General features: G+C 34.0%; 1 long non-coding RNA gene across 1 annotated transcript in view; it reads left to right on the top strand.

Moving 5' to 3' along the window:
• Nucleotides 1-17558, top strand: part of LOC145249070 (uncharacterized) — a 33225-nt gene extending 15667 nt beyond the window's left edge. The window contains exon 2 of the long non-coding RNA XR_013863467.1: nt 13106-17558. This is a non-coding gene — a long non-coding RNA (uncharacterized LOC145249070). The remainder of the gene's footprint in view (nt 1-13105) is intronic.
• Nucleotides 17559-20593: the final 3035 nt, after the last annotated feature.

Here is a 20593-nt window from a genome sequence, read left to right as displayed (position 1 = left end):
ATGATTCTTTTATTTCGTTTACATAAAATGATTCTTTGTGATTCGTTTACATGAAATGATTCTTTTATTACGTTTACATAAAATGATTCTTTTATTTCATTTACATAAAATGATTATTTTATTAAGTTTGCATAAAAATATTCTTTTTTTTCATTTACATAAAATGATTCTTTTATTTCGTTTACATAAAATGATTCTTTTATTTCATTTACATAAAATGATTTTTTTAGTAAGTTTACATAAAATGTCTAGTAAATAATACATAACTTAAGTGGGTGTAGCTGCCGGATGTAAGGATGCTCTTCCAACAGCCAAGAAGAACAATAGCCTTGTGGTTATTTATACTAATAGAGTAAGGTAATTGTTGTAAAAAGCTTCCTCCTTTGTGAAGAGTTCTTCATTCCTTTACTTTCATGTTACTGTGGTTACAAGACCTGAGAAGAAGGTCGCGGAGAAGATCGTATTTTTTCGCAACCTCACTTCAGGTTAGCTACTCTGAGTTATATGATTTTTTCCAACAAATGAGCACTTAACAGAAACTTAATAAAGGAAAAATAATTTGTGAATATTTACAATCGAATCCAACGTAGTTTTACTGCTAAAAAAAATAAAAAAATGTTTTTTTTACATGGAGGTTACCACTTATCAAGGCCAGGAGGCAACTCAGGGATACGTGTTATTGTGTGTACAGTGATCAATGAGATAGTATTGTAGTAATCATTAGTATTGGAGATTTGATAGAGTGTCTTACTTAAGGGGGCGGTTTTTCAGGAATTTGTTTATGTTGGATTTGAAGACATCCAAGTTGTAGTCAGGTGGGAAACAGGCAAACGGAATAGAGTTCCACAATCGTGCACTTCTGAGAAAGAAGCTCTGCTCATGGAATCTACCTTTGGATTTAGGCACAGATAAAGAGTGGGGAAAATTATTGACAATAGTTTCAGCCAGACGAGTGTTTCTCATGAAAGATTGGTGAAAGAGGGGGCGAGAGATTGGAGCTCAGATAAGCACTTGCCATGGAAATAACGATAAAACAAAGACAGGCTCGCAACGTCTCTTCTGTGGGAAAGAAGCTGCAGGGAAGAGAAAAGGGCATCCTCCACTAAGCCACAAAGTCTTTTTTGTACTTTGTCAAGGCAGGATAGGTTGTTTTTAGCAGATCCAGATGTGGCAGCAGTACTCCATTCTTGAACGTACTTGGCTTTTATACAGATAGAGAATTGCATCAGTAGTGAGATATCTTCTGGAGCGGTAGATGGATCTTAGCATTTTCCAAGCATCCTTGGCAACAGATTTGATGTACGTGTTCCATTTCAGATCAGAAGAAAAGGTCAAACCCAGAAGCTTGTCCAAACATAGAGCCTCTCCAAGACGAGAGCCATCCATTTCAATTGATGCCAGATGGGGATTAGAGCGTTGATGATGAAAAGATAGAAGCTTTGTTTTGGATGCATTAAAAGTGACCAGCCACCTCTTCCTCCACTGTACCACACACTCAAGATCAGAGGAGAGAGAATTAGAGAGAACTTTGTCATTTACGTCCTTTGATGTGTTGCCATAGATGATCGTGTCATCAGTATAGATGTCAACAAATGATTTAAGTATGTGTTTTGGGAGATCATTGATGTAGATCAGGAAGAGAGTTGGGCCCAGGATGGACCCCTAGGGGACTCCAGTATTAATACTGTGGGCCTCTGATTTCTGCCCATCATCCACTACTCTTATGAACCTATCAGAGAGAAATGATTTAATGATTGAGAAAACATTTCCAGTTATACCGTAGCTTGAAATCTTGTGAAGTAGGCCCTTATGCCATACCTTATCGAAGGCCTTTGGTATGTCAAGAGCAATTGCCCTGGAAAGGAAACCTTTGTCAAGAGATTCACTAATCCTATGAAATATAACCGTTAGCACATCTGCTGTAGATCTTGCCGAGTGGAAACCATATTGCATGTCACTAAGAAGGTTGTTTCTGCTGAGGTGGTTGACTACTTCGTTATTTAATATGGATTCCAGCAACTTACTCATGACACACAGGACACTTATTGTTCTGTACTAAGAGGTAGATGACTTTTCACCTGAATTCTTAAATACAGGGCATACTGATGAGGTTTTCCAGGGTGTTGGAAAGCATTTCTCCTTGAGGCAACACTTAAACAGTTTTGTAAGTATGGGGTCAAGTTCTGGTTGAAGCTTTTTCAACACTATAATTGGAATGCCGTCAGGCCCACTTGCTTTACTGGAAGCAAGGTTCTTGATTAGCTTGGCGACCTCACACACAGATATTTGTATGTTGCATAGCGTGTTGTCTGTTGTAGGAGGAAATACGGGGAGTTGATGGCCATTGTCGCATAAGGTAGAATTAGCTGCAAAGTTCTTAGTAAATAGTCTGGCCTTGTCTGATGCTGACGTATTTTTGTTTGCCATTACATCTGAAAAGCCATTAAAAATATTGCGAAAAATAGAATGTAAAAATACAAAATTTAAATATTTAAGACTTTGTATTATAAATTAAACATAAAATGAGCACCCACCCCTTCCTAATCTTCCTACAAATTGATTATTCAATCTGATATTTAGATTTTTATCAAAAATGTGTCTATTTACTTTCGTGATTTCTGAGAAAATAATAATGTTTACCCTAAATAAAATATGTCGATCCATAGTTTGTCGAATATTTAGACAACTGAGACCAAAATGTTATTTTTTTTTAAATATTTTTATTGTTTTTAAATATTTGTACAAATACTTTTCTGTCCATATTTAGCTAATATTTCGCTTGAGAATTGTTTGAATTTTGATATTTTATTCAATATTTTAGGTTTTAGAATAAGGATAAATGTATTTAATTAAGTTTGCATAAAATGAGCCCTCATTTATTGGCCATCACTAATTAACAGAAAATTAATATAGAAAAAAATTATTGGTTAATATTTACAATCGAAACCAGCATAGTTTTTCAGTATTCCATTGTTTTTTTTTACTTTTAGAAGTAGTTTTCTGTCCACAATTATCTTTAATTATAAATTTACTTTTTTTTTTACTTTTAGAAGTAGTTTTCTGTCCACAATTATCTTTAATTATAAATTTACTTTTTTTTGTTTACTTTTAGAAGTAGTTTTCTGTCCACAATTATCTTTAATTACAAATTTACTTTTTTTTTACTTTTAGAAGTAGTTTTCTGTCCACAATTATCTTTAATTATAAATTTACTTTTTTTTTACTTTTAGAAATAGTTTTCTGTCCACAATTATCTTTAATTATAAATTTACTTTTTTTTTTACTTTTAGAAGTAGTTTTCTGTCCACAATTATCTTTAATTATAAATTTACTTTTTTTTTTACTTTTAGAAATAGTTTTCTGTCCACAATTATCTTTAATTATAAATTTACTTTTTTTTTACTTTTAGAAGTAGTTTTCTGTCCACAATTATCTTTAATTATAAATTTACTTTTTTTTTACTTTTAGAAGTAGTTTTCTGTCCACAATTATCTTTAATTATAAATTTACTTTTTTTTTTACTTTTAGAAATAGTTTTCTGTCCACAATTATCTTTAATTATAAATTTACTTTTTTTTTTACTTTTAGAAATAGTTTTCTGTCCACAATTATCTTTAATTATAAATTTACTTTTTTTTGTTTACTTTTAGAAGTAGTTTTCTGTCCACAATTATCTTTAATTATAAATTTACTTTTTTTTTTACTTTTAGAAGTAGTTTTCTGTCCACAATTATCTTTAATTATAAATTTACTTTTTTTTTTACTTTTAGAAGTAGTTTTCTGTCCACAATTATCTTTAATTATAAATTTACTTTTTTTTTACTTTTAGAAGTAGTTTTCTGTCCACAATTATCTTTAATTATAAATTTACTTTTTTTTTACTTTTAGAAGTAGTTTTCTGTCCACAATTATCTTTAATTATAAATTTACTTTTTTTTTTACTTTTAGAAATAGTTTTCTGTCCACAATTATCTTTAATTATAAATTTACTTTTTTTTGTTTACTTTTAGAAGTAGTTTTCTGTCCACAATTATCTTTAATTATAAATTTACTTTTTTTTTTACTTTTAGAAGTAGTTTTCTGTCCACAATTATCTTTAATTATAAATTTACTTTTTTTTTGTTTACTTTTAGAAGTAGTTTTCTGTCCACAATTATCTTTAATTACAAATTTACTTTTTTTTTTACTTTTAGAAGTAGTTTTCTGTCCACAATTATCTTTAATTATAAATTTACTTTTTTTTTACTTTTAGAAGTAGTTTTCTGTCCACAATTATCTTTAATTATAAATTTACTTTTTTTTACTTTTAGAAGTAGTTTTCTGTCCACAATTATCTTTAATTATAAATTTACTTTTTTTTTTACTTTTAGAAATAGTTTTCTGTCCACAATTATCTTTAATTATAAATTTACTTTTTTTTTTACTTTTAGAAATAGTTTTCTGTCCACAATTATCTTTAATTATAAATTTACTTTTTTTTTACTTTTAGAAATAGTTTTCTGGCGACAATTATCTTTAATTATAAATTTACTTTTTTTTTTACTTTTAGAAGTAGTTTTCTGTCCACAATTATCTTTAATTATAAATTTACTTTTTTTTTACTTTTAGAAGTAGTTTTCTGTCCACAATTATCTTTAATTATAAATTACTTTTTTTTTTTACTTTTATAAGTAGTTTTCTGTCCACAATTATCTTTAATTATAAATTTACTTTTTTTTTACTTTTAGAAGTATTTTTCTGTCCACAATTATCTTTAATTATAAATTTACTTTTTTTTTTTACTTTTAGAAGTATTTTTCTGTCCACAATTATCTTTAATTATAAATTTACTTTTTTTTTTACTTTTAGAAGTAGTTTTCTGTCCACAATTATCTTTAATTATAAACTTACTTTTTTTTACTTTTATAAGTAGTTTTCTGTCCACAATTATCTTTAATTATAAATTTACTTTTTTTTTACTTTTAGAAGTAGTTTTCTGTCCACAATTATCTTTAATTATAATTTACTTTTTTTTTTACTTTTAGAAGTAGTTTTCTGTCCACAATTATCTTTAATTATAAATTTACTTTTTTTTTTACTTTTAGAAGTAGTTTTCTGTCCACAATTATCTTTAATTATGAATTTACCTTTTTACATGATTTTCCTGTTTGGTTTTACCAGTTTTTTATTACACCAAACAAGGCAAATTGCCACTTTAATGTAGGGGGCTACTATCATGGACCTAAGTTACAGGGGTACTATGTAGGGAGTTTAGCAGAAAAATGTTTGTTTACATTACACTTGAACTTCTGCATGTCAGTACAGTTGGGGAAGCAGAAATCCAGAAGAGAATTTTTAAGTCTAGCAGTTCTGAGGAAGAAACTATTAGAGTAGAAGACTTTCATATATCTAGGGATCTCTTCTGTGTAGGGGTGAGACTTCGCTGCTTGTTGGGTTTGTCAGGGGGTATTTTCATTAAGATGGTACAATAGCTTGTAGTTCGTCAGAACATCCACCATTAAAATACTTGTAAAACAATCGGAGGGATGCAATATTTCGTCGATGGGACAGCAACTAAAGCTTAGATGACAGCTCAGGATCTATCAAGTTAGCGACTCTCTTTTGAACCCTTCCCAGGAGCGAGAGACTAGTAGCAGATGCACCAGCCCAAATGTCACAACAATACTCCATACAAGGGCGAATTGTAGCTTTGTATAGGTATAGGATATTTTCAAGTGTAAGTAACTTTCTAGAAGGGAAGAGAGAGCCCACCTTCTTCACAGCAGTCTTGGCAATTATCTCAATGTATCTATTCCAACTTATGTTCCCTGCCTTGAGAGAGTTTATAGTAGACTCCGTAGCCTAGTAGGGGATGCTATTTTCTCTTTCCTGTAACCTCTTTCTCACAGCCTGTCTGCTTTATCATTATTTTCATGGCAAGTACTCGTCTGAGCTCCAGTCTATAGTCCCTCTCGCCAAACTTTCACGAGAAACACTCGTCTAGCTGAAAAACTATCTATAATTTCCCCCACTCTTTATCTGTGCCTAAACAAAAACATAGATTCCATGAACAATGTTTCTTTCTGAGAATGCACACCAGTGATTTGCCATTTGCCTGCTTTCCAGCTGACTATAATATGGTCATTTTCAAGTCCAATGTAAACATTTACTTAATGAGCCGTTTCCCTTATGTAATCCAATTTACCAAATTTCCATTAACAATTACAACAACAATGTTCCATTGACCACCGTATGCTTATTAACCCTTATCCTCGACGGGCTTCTTGTCCTTGATAAATGGTGATTCATTTGTAAAAAAACATGAGTCAAACGTAGGTATATAAAATTTCAAGCGTAACATTTTCAGACTCTAAAATATAATTTAAAACTTTTCTTAAACTTGAAAAAATATATTAATTATTGTGTAAAAAGCTACTTTAAAAAATATAGTAATGTAAAACTTTTCTTAAACTTGCAAAAATATATTAATTATTGTGTAAAAACTACTTTAAAAAATATAATAATGTAAAACTTTTCTTAAACTTGCAAAAATATGTTAATTATTGTGTAAAAAACTACTTCAAAAAATATAATAATGTAAAACTTTTCTTAAACTTGCAAAAATATATTAATTATTGTGTAAAAAACTACTTTAAAAATATAATAATTTAAAACTTTTCTTAAACTTGCAAAAATATATTAATTATTGTGTAAAAAACTACTTTAAAAAATATAATAATGTAAAACTTTTCTTAAACTTGAAAAAAAATATAAATTATTGTGTAAAAAACTACTTTAAAAAATATTATAATGTAAAACTTTTCGTAAACTTGCAAAAATATATTAATTATTGCGTAAAAAACTACTTTAAAAAATATAATAATGTAAAACTTTTCTTAAACTTGCAAAAATATATTAATTATTGTGTAAAAATACTTTTAAAAAGCAACTACTACAAACTCTTAAAAACTGGAGTCGCAAATTTAAATCTAAAATGTTTCATCACTTTGTAAGAACATATACTGTGGGGATCATAAAATTCTATAAAGTCTCTCCTGTGAACAACTTGTGCTTTAGTTCTAATTAAATAACTTTATACGTCTTGAGTCTGCACTTTATAAAGCATGCAGAAAATGTTAGGTAAGCCTATCTAATCCAATTCTCATCTAACTATGAAGTACAATTGCACAATATATATTGTCTGATTATTATGTGGAGATGGATTAGTATTGCTATGTATCCAACAATCACGAGGTTGTTTGCTCAGCAACTGAAAAGGCTTACATGCTTGCCAGTCGGTTTGCCTCAAACTCCATACTGGACCCTTCCAACCACCCCCTACCTGACTTTCCTTTGCGGACAGATGCCACGTTGAACGTTCTAAAAATCACCCCTGCTCAGGTGCATGCTATCATAAAAAACCTTGACACTTCAAAAGCATGTCGACCCGATTTCATCCCAGCTGTGCTATTAAAAAAGTGCTCAGCCGAAGTAGCTCCAGTGGTCTCCAAACTCTACAACAAATGCCTTAATGAATCTTGCTTTCCAGGCTGTTGGAAAACGTCTTCTGTAGTACCAGTATTCAAAAATTCTGGCGAAAGAACTGACCCATCAAATTATCACCCCATTAGCCTTCTCTCACTTTTCGCCAAAATATTTGAGACCATAATTAACCATGCTCTAGTCCATCACCTTACAGATGCTTAACTTCTGACTGACCAACAATATGGATTTAGACAAGCCCGTTCCACAGCAGACATCCTAACTGTAATCTCTGAACGTATATACCATTCATTGGACAAAGCGGAGAAGGGCAGAGCGGTAGCTCTAGATATATCTAAGGCTTTTGACAGGGTATGGCATGACGGGCTTCTCAGGAAAATTAGATCATACGGTATCGCTGGTAGTATACTTAACATAATTAAATCCTTCTTAGGTAAGAGAAAACTCCAGGCTGTCCTCAACGGTCATACATTTAAACAATATGATATAAATGCGGGAGTGCCTCAAGGGTCTATCCTTGGACCTCTATTATCCCTAATATTCATAAATGACCTCCACGACAAAATTGCCTCTGAGATGTGTATATATGCTGATGACACCAAGCTCTATAACAGGCACGACAGGAAAACAAACGACCACATATCTAAAGAAATGGCAAAAACACTAGAGGATGACCTCCAATCTGTAGTGGAATAGGGACAAAAATGGATGGTCACATTCAATGCTGCGAAGACTAAACTGGTTTCCTTCAATAATTACGAGAAACCTTCTCTGCCTCCAATAGCAATGGTCAGTGATTCTTTATCTGAGAGTACACACTCCTTGGCCTAACGTTCACAGGAAACATGAGTTGAAACAATTACATTGAAAGCATTGCCAGGGCTGCTGTGAAGAAGGTAGGTTCTCTCTACTGTGCTATAAAACTACTAACACCCGAAAGTATCCTGTACCTCTATAAGGCCACCATTCGCCCATGTAGGGAGTATTGCTGTAAAATTTGGGCTGGTGCATCTGCTACTAGTCTCTCGCTCCTAGACAAGGTTCAAAAGAAAGTCGCCAATCTGATAGGCCCTGAAATGGTATCTAAGCTTCAGCCTCTGTCCCATCGACGAAATGTTGCATCGCTCTGCCTGTGTTTTAATGATGAATGCTCTGGCGAACTGCAGACACTTGTGCCCCCACGACATAGGCACCCTCAACAGACCTGACAGGCAGCTAAATCCCACCCCCACACGGTAGAGATCCCTAAAGATAAAAGATCTTTCTGCTCCAGTAGTTTCTTCCCCAGAACTGCTAGACTTTGGAATACCATTCCAGGTCCCTGCTTCGCCAACTGTACTTACGTGCAGAAGTTCAAGTATAACATGAACCAACATCATGCTGGCCAAATTCCTACATAGTATCCCAGTAGTTGTTGCTTCTGATAGTAGCCCCCTACACCAAAGTGGCAATGTGCCTTGTTTGGAGTGAAAATGTGATAATAATAAAAAAAATACTATTGGTCTATTTTCTAAACAACTCTTACACCATCACCAATTTTATGACGTCATATCATCTGGTGTGAACATCATAAACAATATGCAACATGGATATTGGTAGCTGAAAATGAGAACCAAGCTTTGTCAACCTGCACATTAGTTAACGTTATCGTCACCAACGTCTGGTATTTTATATGTAACATTATATCAATTTGTAACTTCTTTTCAATTTACACAATTTTTTTCTTATTCTGTAAAAGAGCTCTTAAAAACTCATAACCAATTTCATGACGCCATACTATCTGGCCTGAACATGATAAACTACATGCAAAATTGATAGTGATAGCTGAAAAATAAAAACAAAGCCTCGCCAATCTGCACAATAGTTAATTTTATTGCAACCGACGTATGCCCCGTAATATGAAACAAAATATCATTTTATAACTTCTTTTCAATTTGCACAATTTTTTATTACTTTGTAAAACATAATTTTTAAAAAAGCTTAGAATTTGTGATTGAAGTTTAAACACATGCAGTTCTCTTTTGCATAACCTCAATTTTATGGCCGGGTAAGGTTTGCTATACAAGGTATCTATATTAGGTAGAACAATATTCAACGGTAAAGGGAGAAACTCTTTAAAGACGTTAACAAGCTGGTTGTAAGGACAAATTCACTGCAGTCAGCAGTGTTTGCCATTCTGTCTATCCACAAACCATGGCCGACAATTAATGCACATTAAATATCGGCAAGCTACAGAAACAAAGATTAACTTATTTGACTTGTTGATCTAGTGTTGCACTTCATCTGCTCAGGTACCTCGTTAGAATACACCATCATATTCCAGTACCTTTCTATTAAGACATTTGGAGCTTTATGCCATCTGTTTTTATTGCCTATTCACTATAAAATCTCTAAAAACTATGTTCCTTAAAAATAGAAAAAAAAGCATTGACTTTCTAAATATAAAACCATTTTTAGAGATTTACTATTAAATGTGCTGATCTTACATGTGATTAAGTTTTAAAAATATGTTATCTGAATTAGATGTTTGTCATATGTTAATAATAATTTAAATATTTTGTCTTACTAATATTTAAATATAAAATATTAAACTCGCTTATAAGTTAAACGTCTATGCTTATAAATAATTTTAACGTTCGGATGAATTAAGAATGAAAAGATATTTTAAGATAAAACTATTAAACCCCAATTTTTTTTTAACTCTTTGTTGCCTCAAACGATAGAAATCTTACAAGCATCAACAGAGGAGAATGGTTGAGTTTTGATGTTTATCTGATTGGTCGTGAGTAAATACATTGAGAGGATACATTAAATAACTTCTAGGGTGAAACAGGGTTGATATTTAACGTTGGTGTAGCGCTTATATGTTGATGTCTGTCTAAGACAAAGATGGTCTTGGTACTTGCACGAAGCGATATTTGCAACAATACACAAAACATATTTGCAACAATACACAATTCATATTTGCAACAATACACAATACATATTTTAAAAAATACTCAATACATATTTTGAACAATACACAATACATATTTGCAACAATACACAATACATATTTGCAACAATACACAATCCGTATTTAGAACAATACACAATACATATTTGCAACAATACACAATACATATTTGCAACAATACACAAAACATATTTGCAACAATACACAATACATATTTGCAATAATACACAATAAATATATGCAACATTACACAATACATATTTGCAACAATACACAATACATATTTGTAACAATATACAATACATGTTTGCAACAATACACAAAACATATTTGCAACAATACACAAAACATATTTGCAGCAATACACAAAAAATTTGCAACAATACACAATACATATTTGCAACAATACACAATATATATTTGCAACAATACGCAATACATATTGTTAAGAAAGAAATAGCGACAGCTAAGAGAGAATTTACGGAAACCACTAAAAAACGCATCGAAGCACAAAAACTAGGAACTCGAGACTTCTGGAAAATCTACAACAGTGTAGTAAATAATGGGCAATCAACAATTCCCCCACTAGCCAACAATCACGAGGTTGTCTCCTCAGCAACCGACAAGGCTAACATGCTTGCCAGTCGGTTTGCCTCAAACTCCACACTGGACCCTTCCAACCACCCCCTACCTGACTTTCCTATGCGGACAGACGCCACACTAGACGATCTGAAAACCACCCCTGCTCAGGTGCATGCTATCATAAAAAACCTTGACACCTCAAAAGCATGTGGACCCGATCTTATCCCAGCTGTGCTATTAAAAAAGTGCTCAGCTGAAGTAGCTCCAGTTCTCTCCAAACTCTACAACAAACGTCTTAATGAAGCTTGCTTTCCGGGCTGTTGGAAAACTGCTTCTGTTGTACCAGTATTCAAGAATTCTGGCGAAAGGACAGACCCATCAAAGTATCGCCCCATTAGCCTCCTCCCACTTTTTGCCAAAATATTTGAGACCATAATTAACCATGCTCTAGTCCATCATCTTACAGATGCTAAACTACTGACTGACAAACAATATGAATTTAGACAAGCCCGTTCCACAGCAGACATCCTCACTGTGATCTCTGAACGTATATACCATTCACTGTACAAAGCGGGGGAAGGCAGAGCGGTAGCTCTAGATATATCTAAGGCTTTTGACAGGGTATGGCATGAGGGTCTCCTCAGTAAAATTAGATCATACGGTATCACTGGTAGAATACTTAACATAATTAAATCCTTCTTAGATAAGAGAAAAATCCAGGTAGTCCTCGACGGTCGCACATCTAAACAATATGATATAAATGCGGGAGTGCCCCAGGGTTCTATCCTTGGACCTCTATTGTTCCTGATATTCATAAATGACCTCCCCGACAACATTGCCTCTGAGATGGGTGTATATGCTGATGACACTACACTCTATGGCAGACACGACAGGAAGACGAATGAACACATTTCTAAAGAAATGGCAAAAACACTAGAGGAAGACCTCCAATCTGTAGTGGAATGGGGACAAAAGTGGTTGGTCGCATTCAATGCTGCCAAGACCAAACTAGTTTCATTCAATAATTACAAGAAACCCTCTCTACCTCCCATAGCAATGGCCAACGACTCTTTATCTGAGAGTCAATCTTTCAAACTCCTTGGCCTAACGTTCACAGGAAACATGAGTTGGAACAATTACATTGAAGGCATTGCCAGGGCCGCTGCAAGAAATGTAGGCTCTCTCTACCGTGCTAGAAAACTACTAACACCCGAAAGTATCCTGTACCTCTATAAGGCCACCATTCGCCCATGTATGGAGTATTGCTGCCACATCTGGGCTGGTGCATCTGCTACTAGTCTCTCGCTCCTTGACAAGGTTCAAAAGAGAGTCGCAAACCTGATAGGCCCTGAACTGGCATCTAAGCTTCAGCCTCTGTCCCATCGACGAAATGTTGCATCCCTCTGCCTTTTCTACAAGTATTTTAGTGGTGAATGCTCTGACAAACTGCAATCACTTGTGCCCCCACGACGTGAGCACCCTCGACAAACCCGACAGGCTACTAGATCCCACCCCTACACTGTATAGATCCCTAGATGTAAAAGATCTTTTTATTCCAATAGTTTCTTCCCCAGAACCGCAAGACTCTGGAATTCCATTACAGGTCCCTGCTTCCCCAACAGTACTGACGTGCAGAAGTTCAAGTGTAACGTGAACCGACACCTTGCTGCCCAAATCCCTACATAGTACCCCAGTAGTTGTTGCCCCTGATAGTAGCCCCCTACACCAAAGTGGCAATTTGCCTTGTTTGGGGTGAAAATGTAATAAAAAAAAAAATATTCGCAACAATACACAATACATATTCGCAACAATACACAATACATATTTGCAACAATACACAATACATATTAGAAACAATACACAATACATATTGTATATAAATATGCTATATTAATTGCATTATTCGTTTATCTATTACAAAATACTATGAATATTATATTACATTTAAACAATATGAATGTGAATTAAGTGTTTATTTCTGTGATTTTTAAATGTTTTATAAAGTTATGTTTCTTGTTTTGTTGGCACGATTAAAATAAAACAATAATATTAAAAATACAAGATTAATTTATTTTTTATTTGCAGATGTTCCTGCCTGAATGTTTTCAAGGAATATTAATGGACCATCCTCTTCATTAAACAGTATTAATAGACAATTATTCCCTTACGTGGCAGACAGCAAAAACGGCTGCTCACAAGATTATTAGACATATATGTGTGAAGAGTTATTTGTTCTGGATTGTTTAGCAAATAGTGATAATGTCCAATTTCTACTGTACACTCTTTAACCGTTATCCTTGAGTGGCCTCTTGGCCTTGATAATGTGGTGATGCCTATGTAAAAAAGAACATCACCCATATTTAAATGTGTGAAAATTTTGTTTAATGTTTTTAAATAATGAGATATCGAATTTAACATTTCAGAAAAGTCTTATAATTTACAACAGAGAAACTTTTAACTTTTACACTACGAAATATCTCTTATCAAACAAATGAAAAGTGATACACAATTAAAATTTCTTTAGCATAAAATCTGATTTGCATCAACAACTTCAGATTAAAACTGAAAAAGTCAGGATAAAATGACATATTGTTTATAACTTGGTCGTGATAATCTTGCTGCAGGAGCAATTTAATTTAAATATAAATATAGACATTAGGGAAAAGCCACATTCTTGTGAAGTGTGTGGATATTCTTGTACTGAAAAATATTCGTTGGTTATACATATGAGAACTCACACTGAGCTAAAACCACATTCTTGTGAAGTTTGTGGATATTCTTGTTCTAAGAAATCCAAATTAGTGAGACATATGAGAACGCACACTGGGGAAAAGCCACATTCTTGTGAAGTATGTGGATATTCTTGTTCTGATAAATCAAAATTAGTGATACATATGAGAACTCACACTGGGGAAAAGCCACATTCTTGTGAAGTGTGTGGATATTCTTGTACTGCAAAATATTCGTTAGTGAGACATATGAGAACTCACACTGGGGAAAAGCCACATTCTTGTAAAGTGTGTGGACATTCTTTTTCTACAAAATCAAATTTGGTGAAACATATGAGAACTCACACTGGGGAAAAGCCACATTCCTGTGAAGTTTGTGGATATTCTTGTTCTCAAATATCAACATTAGTGAGGCATATAAGAACTCACACAGGGGAAACCCCACATTCTTGTGAAGTGTGTCGATATTCTTGTTCTGACAAATCAGAATTAGTGAAGCATATGAGAACTCACACTGGGAAAAAGCCACATTCTTGTGAAGTATGTGGATATTCTTGTTCTGATAAATCAAAATTAGTGATACATATGAGAACTCACACAAAGAAAAGGCCACATTCTTGTGAGGTTTGTGGATATTCTTGTTCTAACAAAGCCCACTTAGTGATACATATGAGAACTCACACTGGGGAAAAGCCACATTCTTGTGAAGTGTGTGGATATTCTTGTAATGAAAAATTTTCGTTAGTGAGACATATGAGAACTCACACAGGGGAAAAGCCACATTCTTGTAAAGTGTGTGGATATTCTTTTTCTACAAAATCAAATTTGGTGATACATATGAGAACTCACACTGGGGAAAAGCCACATTCTTGTGAAGTTTGTAGATATTCTTGTTCCCAAATATCAACATTAGTGAGCCATATAAGAACTCACACGGGGGAAAAGCCACATTCCTGTGAAGTGTGTGGATATTCTTGTTCTGATAAATCAAAATTAGTTATACATATGAGAACCCACACGGGGGAAAAGCCATATTCTTGTGAAATGTGCGCGTATTCTTTTTCTCAAAAATCATCATTAGTGAGACATATGAAAAGTCACACTGGGGAAAAGCCACATTCTTGTGAAGTATGTGGATATTTTTTTATTGCAAAATCAACATTAGTGAGACATATGAAAACTCACACTGGGGATAGAGCTTGAATGCCTAGTAGACACTATTCTCGAGTGTTTGTCAGAAAAACTAGGCATGAGGATAATGACCAAATATTCAAAATCACATAGTATTTACTTCCCAAATAAGAACTCATCAGTATGGCTAAGCCACATTGCCTTTTAAAAGGAATGGTACACCTTCTCCAAGTGATGTTACCAGTAAGACCAAGAGACCAAAACGAAAGTTATACTACAACGCATAAAAATGGTTAATTGGGGAGAAGGAAATTATGTTCTCAATTTCTTTAATAACTCAGTGTTTGAGAGATAAATAACCATTCGAATATCTATGTATCTCATATAGAGTTCAAGTGTTCGCCGCAGGTTGTGGGCCCCTTGACTTTTGAGTATTTCGACGTAAGGAAAATAGGACAAAAGGGAAAAGCCACATTCTTGTGAAGTGTGTGGATATTCTTGTTCTGTTAAATCAACATTGATGAGATATACGAGACTTTAATTCCTAATAGAGAGAACTTGAATGCATACTAGACACTCCGAGTGTCTAAGATCTCTTTGTACAGGGGTTTGTCAGTACAACCTTGCATGGGGATACTTTTCTCTAAAAGTAAACCCTAACCAAATATTCTAAATCACATTCAGTATTCGCTGCCCAAATAACATCTCACTACGGCTACCCCAAAGCTTTTTTGAGGAATGGTGCACCTTCTCCAAGTGATATTACCTCAAGTAATAGCACGAAGCTGGATATTCCACCAGACTTGATAAACTCTTGTCCTGGAATCCAGTAAGACTAACAGACCAAAATTAAAGATATAAAAATGGTTAATTGGGGAGAGGAAAACTATGTTCTCAATGTCTTATCTAACTCAGTGTTTGAGAGATAAAGAGGTTTAATAGAATATTCGAATATCTATGTATCTCATATAGAGTTAATGTTAGCCCTATGTTGTGGGACCCTTCATTTCTGAGAACTTCGACTGAAGTAAAATAAAACAAAAAAGGGAAAAGCCACGTTCTTGTGAAGTATGTTGATATTCTTTTATAAAAATCAAATTTAGTGAGACATATGAGCTCACCAGCTCTGACACGGATCTGCACCAGTTTCTACAGGTAGTCGGGTTAGTACACACCTTCTCCAATGATATCGAAATGAAGTTTGGCTTGGATAAATGTGCCAGGTGTACACTAAGAGCTGGGAAGAAGACCCACACAGAAAATATGCAGCTTAATGAAGACATCAACAACAAGGATCTAGAAGAGCACACGCCTTATAATTACCTTGGCATTGAGGAAAACGCGAACATACAGCATGCCAAGATGAGGGAGAAGATTAGTAAAAATTTTGTGCGCCGTGTGAGGAAGGTATGCAAAACAGCTTACAAATAAAAATAAAATAACTGCCATCAATCAGTAATAACATACAGCTTTGGGAGCTATCGTATCATTGACTGGCCACGAAAATATATCAACCGGCTAGATGTGTAAGACATTGAGGAAAATGATAACATAACATGCCAAGATAAGGGAGAAGATAGGCAAACAGTATGCATTCCGTGTGAGGGAGATCTGCAAAACAAAGCTTTCAAATAAAAATAAATTACGTAAACCAAATTGCTGTGCCAGTAATAATATATAATTTTGGTATCATTGACTGGCCACAAAAATACATCAACTGGCTAGATGTAAAGACACGGAAGCTACTAACGCTTCATAAAATAATATATAGATATCAGTGTCTACCAAGACTGTATTTTCCACGGGAAGAAGGAGGACTTGGGCTTTCAGAGATGAACCACCAACGATAGTGAGCACAGGCCAGTATCTGAGAAGCTCCAAGAACCACACCCTCTGAGTGGTATAGGAACATAAACAATAGCCAGCAGAACAACATCAGTCACCCAGCTGGCCAAGCATTTTGGTCAGGGCTGTCTCTCAGATGAGGGCGAAGCACCAAACAAACCTACCACAGAAATATCAAGAAAGAGCCAGCAGAAATGTACCGAGACCTTCCAAAAGAGGGACCTTAAAGAATGAGACAAACATCAGCGTATTTTCTGGGGGAACTTTCGCAGGAATACATAGACAAAAAAGGTTGCTTGGACTGGCTCAAGAGGGGAGCCCTCCACCACGATAAGGAAAGGGTTATAATGGCTGCTCAAGACTAGGGATTGATTCCCAATGCATTCAAGAAGATGGCAGGTCTCACTAATGATAACAAATGCATATTCTGCCACACAGTCATCTAGTATCAAGTTGCAAGGTTCTATGAAGGGATGACTACTACAACATGGATCCACTTTCGACTTTTGAATCAATTACCATAGAGGTATATTATCACTCACTAGCTAGTAATTTAAAACTCGCTACTCCATGTAAATGAAAATGATCTTAGAAATTAATGAGATGGTCAGTGTGTTCAGAGTATGGGAAAATACGATGACTTACTGTTACGTTTTCATTTAAAGGAAACGCTAATGCAATTTGTTTTGTTCTTACTGTTTAAAAAAATCGATATGCAAATTCAGTTTGTTGTCACATATTTTTGCACGCGTTCCTTTTTATTTAAAAGACTGAGTTTTTCTCCCTTGCTTTAGTAGCTGTGAATTTTGTTCAATAAAACCTTGAAAAGTGTTTTTACGTCTTCATTTATTTACAATACTACATGTATACACCCAGTCTCGGGAAGAGCATGTTATAGTATACTTGAGTATATATATATATATATATATATATATATATATATATATATATATATATATATATATATATATATATATATAACGGGCATGTATACAGTGTAGCCAAAAAAAAAAGTCCGCACTTGTATTTTTTCAAAAACTGCAAATTCAAGCTAAATTTAATGTAACTGTTTAAACAACCTATACCTCATCTGATTCAGCTTTTATTCCTCTATAATTTTACTTGTTCATGTTTGACTTTTGATCAAAATATTCTAGTGTTCACGTCAATTTAAAAATTACTTAAAAATGAGGAGGCAAAAAGAAAGTCCGTAGCAACAAATTCGCTTAAAACGAGCTTAAATTATCGCCCCAAAATCAGTTTAAAATATCTACCAACAGGCAACAAAGCATCTATAATCGTAATTGTTGTTGTTCCAGATTATACAACGTAACATTTAGTTCATATGCCACGACTTTCTCTGAGTGATTGTTAGGAGCTCATTAATCTCCTCCTTTCTGGTTTATCCAATCGAGAAATCGGCCGCAGATTGAAATGTGGTGAGAAAACGGTACGAAAGACTGTGCAAAAGAAACAAAACACCGGTAGTGTTCGTGATGCCCTGAAATCTAGTCGTACTGGAGTTAGTTCTAACAGGGGAGACAGTGCTGTCAAGATCCGCAGCCTAAGAAACAGATTTGAAACGGCTTCCTAAATCTAACAACAGTTCAATCTTGTGAAAAAGTGGTCTCTTTCTACTGTCAGGAACAGATTAAAGGAATTTAATTTGCGGGGATATGTTGCGAGATGCAAGCCAATAAAGAACAGAAAGCGATGTCTGAACTTAGATGCAAGGAAGATCATGACTCTTCATATTGGTCAAAAGTGCTTTTTAGAGACGAAAGCAATTTCAATAGACTAGGCAGTGATGGTAGGTAGTATGTCTGTCAAAGGAAAGACGAAGAATTTAATCATAGGTGGTCAGTATCAACGCTGCAAAGTTGTGGAGGTTCAGTTTTTCTGTGGGGTATTATTAGTAGCAATGTTCCAGGGCATAAAGTTCGCTAGCAAGGTCGAATAAATTCGACCAAGTACATTAATATGTTGACTGAGCGTTTTCTACCCTTCTTTGGTCGAGATTTGGATGATAATCCCGTCTTCATGCAGGATGATGCTCCCATTCACACAGCTGGCAATGTCAAGATGTTCCTGGAAGAGCATGATATTCCGTGTTTGGATTGGCCTGCACAATCTCCAGACCTCAATTCTATCAAAAACATATGGCATTACATCTAGCAACAGCTACACAATGATAAAATTCCAAATTTAGAAGAACTTTGGACAAAAATTAAAGAAAAGTGGGATGCCCTTTCCTCGGAGTATTGCTGCAGTCTAATTCAAGGAATTCCCAAAATATTGCAGACTCTCAAATTTCAGAAGGGCTATGATACTAAATATTAACTAGTTCCGTTGTATTTGTGTTGCATTAATGCCCTAAAGTTACATTTAAATAACAATTTTCCATTGTGCGGACTTTCTTTTTTCCTCCTCAATTTGGAGTTATTTTTTGAATTGACATGAATACTAGAATATTTCAATTAAAAGTCAAATATGAACACGTAAAGTTTTAGAAGAATAAAAGGCCACTCAAATGAGATATAGTTTGTTACATTAAATTTGCAGTTTGTGAAAAAATTACATGAGGACTTTCTTTTTGCCGCCTGTGTATTTGTAACGTTTTATTGCGTCTATGTAATTGTGTTCCTATAAATGTGTCTCTGAATGTATGTATAATGTTTTCTTTTCTTTTTATGATAGTATATAGTGTTTTGGTAGTGTACAGTGACGGATGTTTTTTGTACGCAGGTGTATATTAACAACCACAACAAATGATGTATGTACGACAGTTTAACATGACGGATAGCCATTTTTTACGTTAAAAGAATAAATCTTTCTCCAAAATAAAACAGTATAACACCAAGATATATTTTCAAATAACTTTATTTAATGTCTGTTACTTCTCGCGGAGTTGTACGCGATTTTTTTATATTCTATATTTTTTCTAGTGTATTCATTTGCGTTCAGGATATTCAAAGGCAAAATCTCCATCGAGGTCTGCTGGCCAATCCACACTCTGCCTCCGCCAACTCTGACTGATTTACTCTGATTAGGAGACGATATGATAACTCGTTTCTTTATTCTTTTACACGAGGCTTATTGTTTGTTGTAATCTGTATTTTATTTCCATTATTTTAAAAATTATTTGTCACAATTTTATGTTGATTAACTTGCATTCATACGTCTTTTATTTATTTTGCTGAACTAAATCTCAACTCACAATAAAAAAAACAATGTTTGAAGTCACAATATGAAGCAACGTTTGGTAATAAGACATCATATTCATCTGCATTGTTCAATAGTGTAGTGTCTCACTCGTTTTTGATCTAGAGTGATATGAGTTTCTTCAGCCAGAATATTGATAGATAGTCTATGTCGTATTAATTTTGCGATACTAGTATCCATCCAACTTTTACATTCCAACGTTATTATTGGCTCTGTCATTTCAAGGTTGTTTTCATAAATTAGACTTATGTCTAAGATCCATTAAAACAATTATTTTTGCATAGTGTGAATTCTCGTTGGTAATGAATCGTGCCCAAGATTAGACTTTTCTGCCGCTTTGTTTAACCGTCGGTGCCTGCATTCAACTTATTCTTTTTAAACTAAACATGTGGCAATAATTGTTCATCGATGTTGTATGTAATCAAGAAACAACAACTGTAGTTGCTATGGAGTGATGCAAGCTTCGTCAACCAGAAATTAGGTAGATTGTCTATGCAGGGATTTTGCAACAACACTGGAAATCAATTCAACGTTAAATTTCCAAGAGTTATTCATGCCTCAAGCATGTTTTCGTCCCATCGAGATTCAATATCTACTTTATCTCGTTTGTGTGTGGAATAATTTCCCTTGTGTGAATTCTCATTGG

The sequence above is a fragment of the Euprymna scolopes genome, chromosome 27 (assembly GCF_053919585.1).
Source record: "Euprymna scolopes isolate OS-2025 chromosome 27, ASM5391958v1, whole genome shotgun sequence".
Taxonomy (NCBI): domain Eukaryota; kingdom Metazoa; phylum Mollusca; class Cephalopoda; order Sepiida; family Sepiolidae; genus Euprymna; species Euprymna scolopes.
Note: the sequence above shows the minus strand (reverse complement) of the source record. Positions and strands in the feature narration are given on the sequence as shown.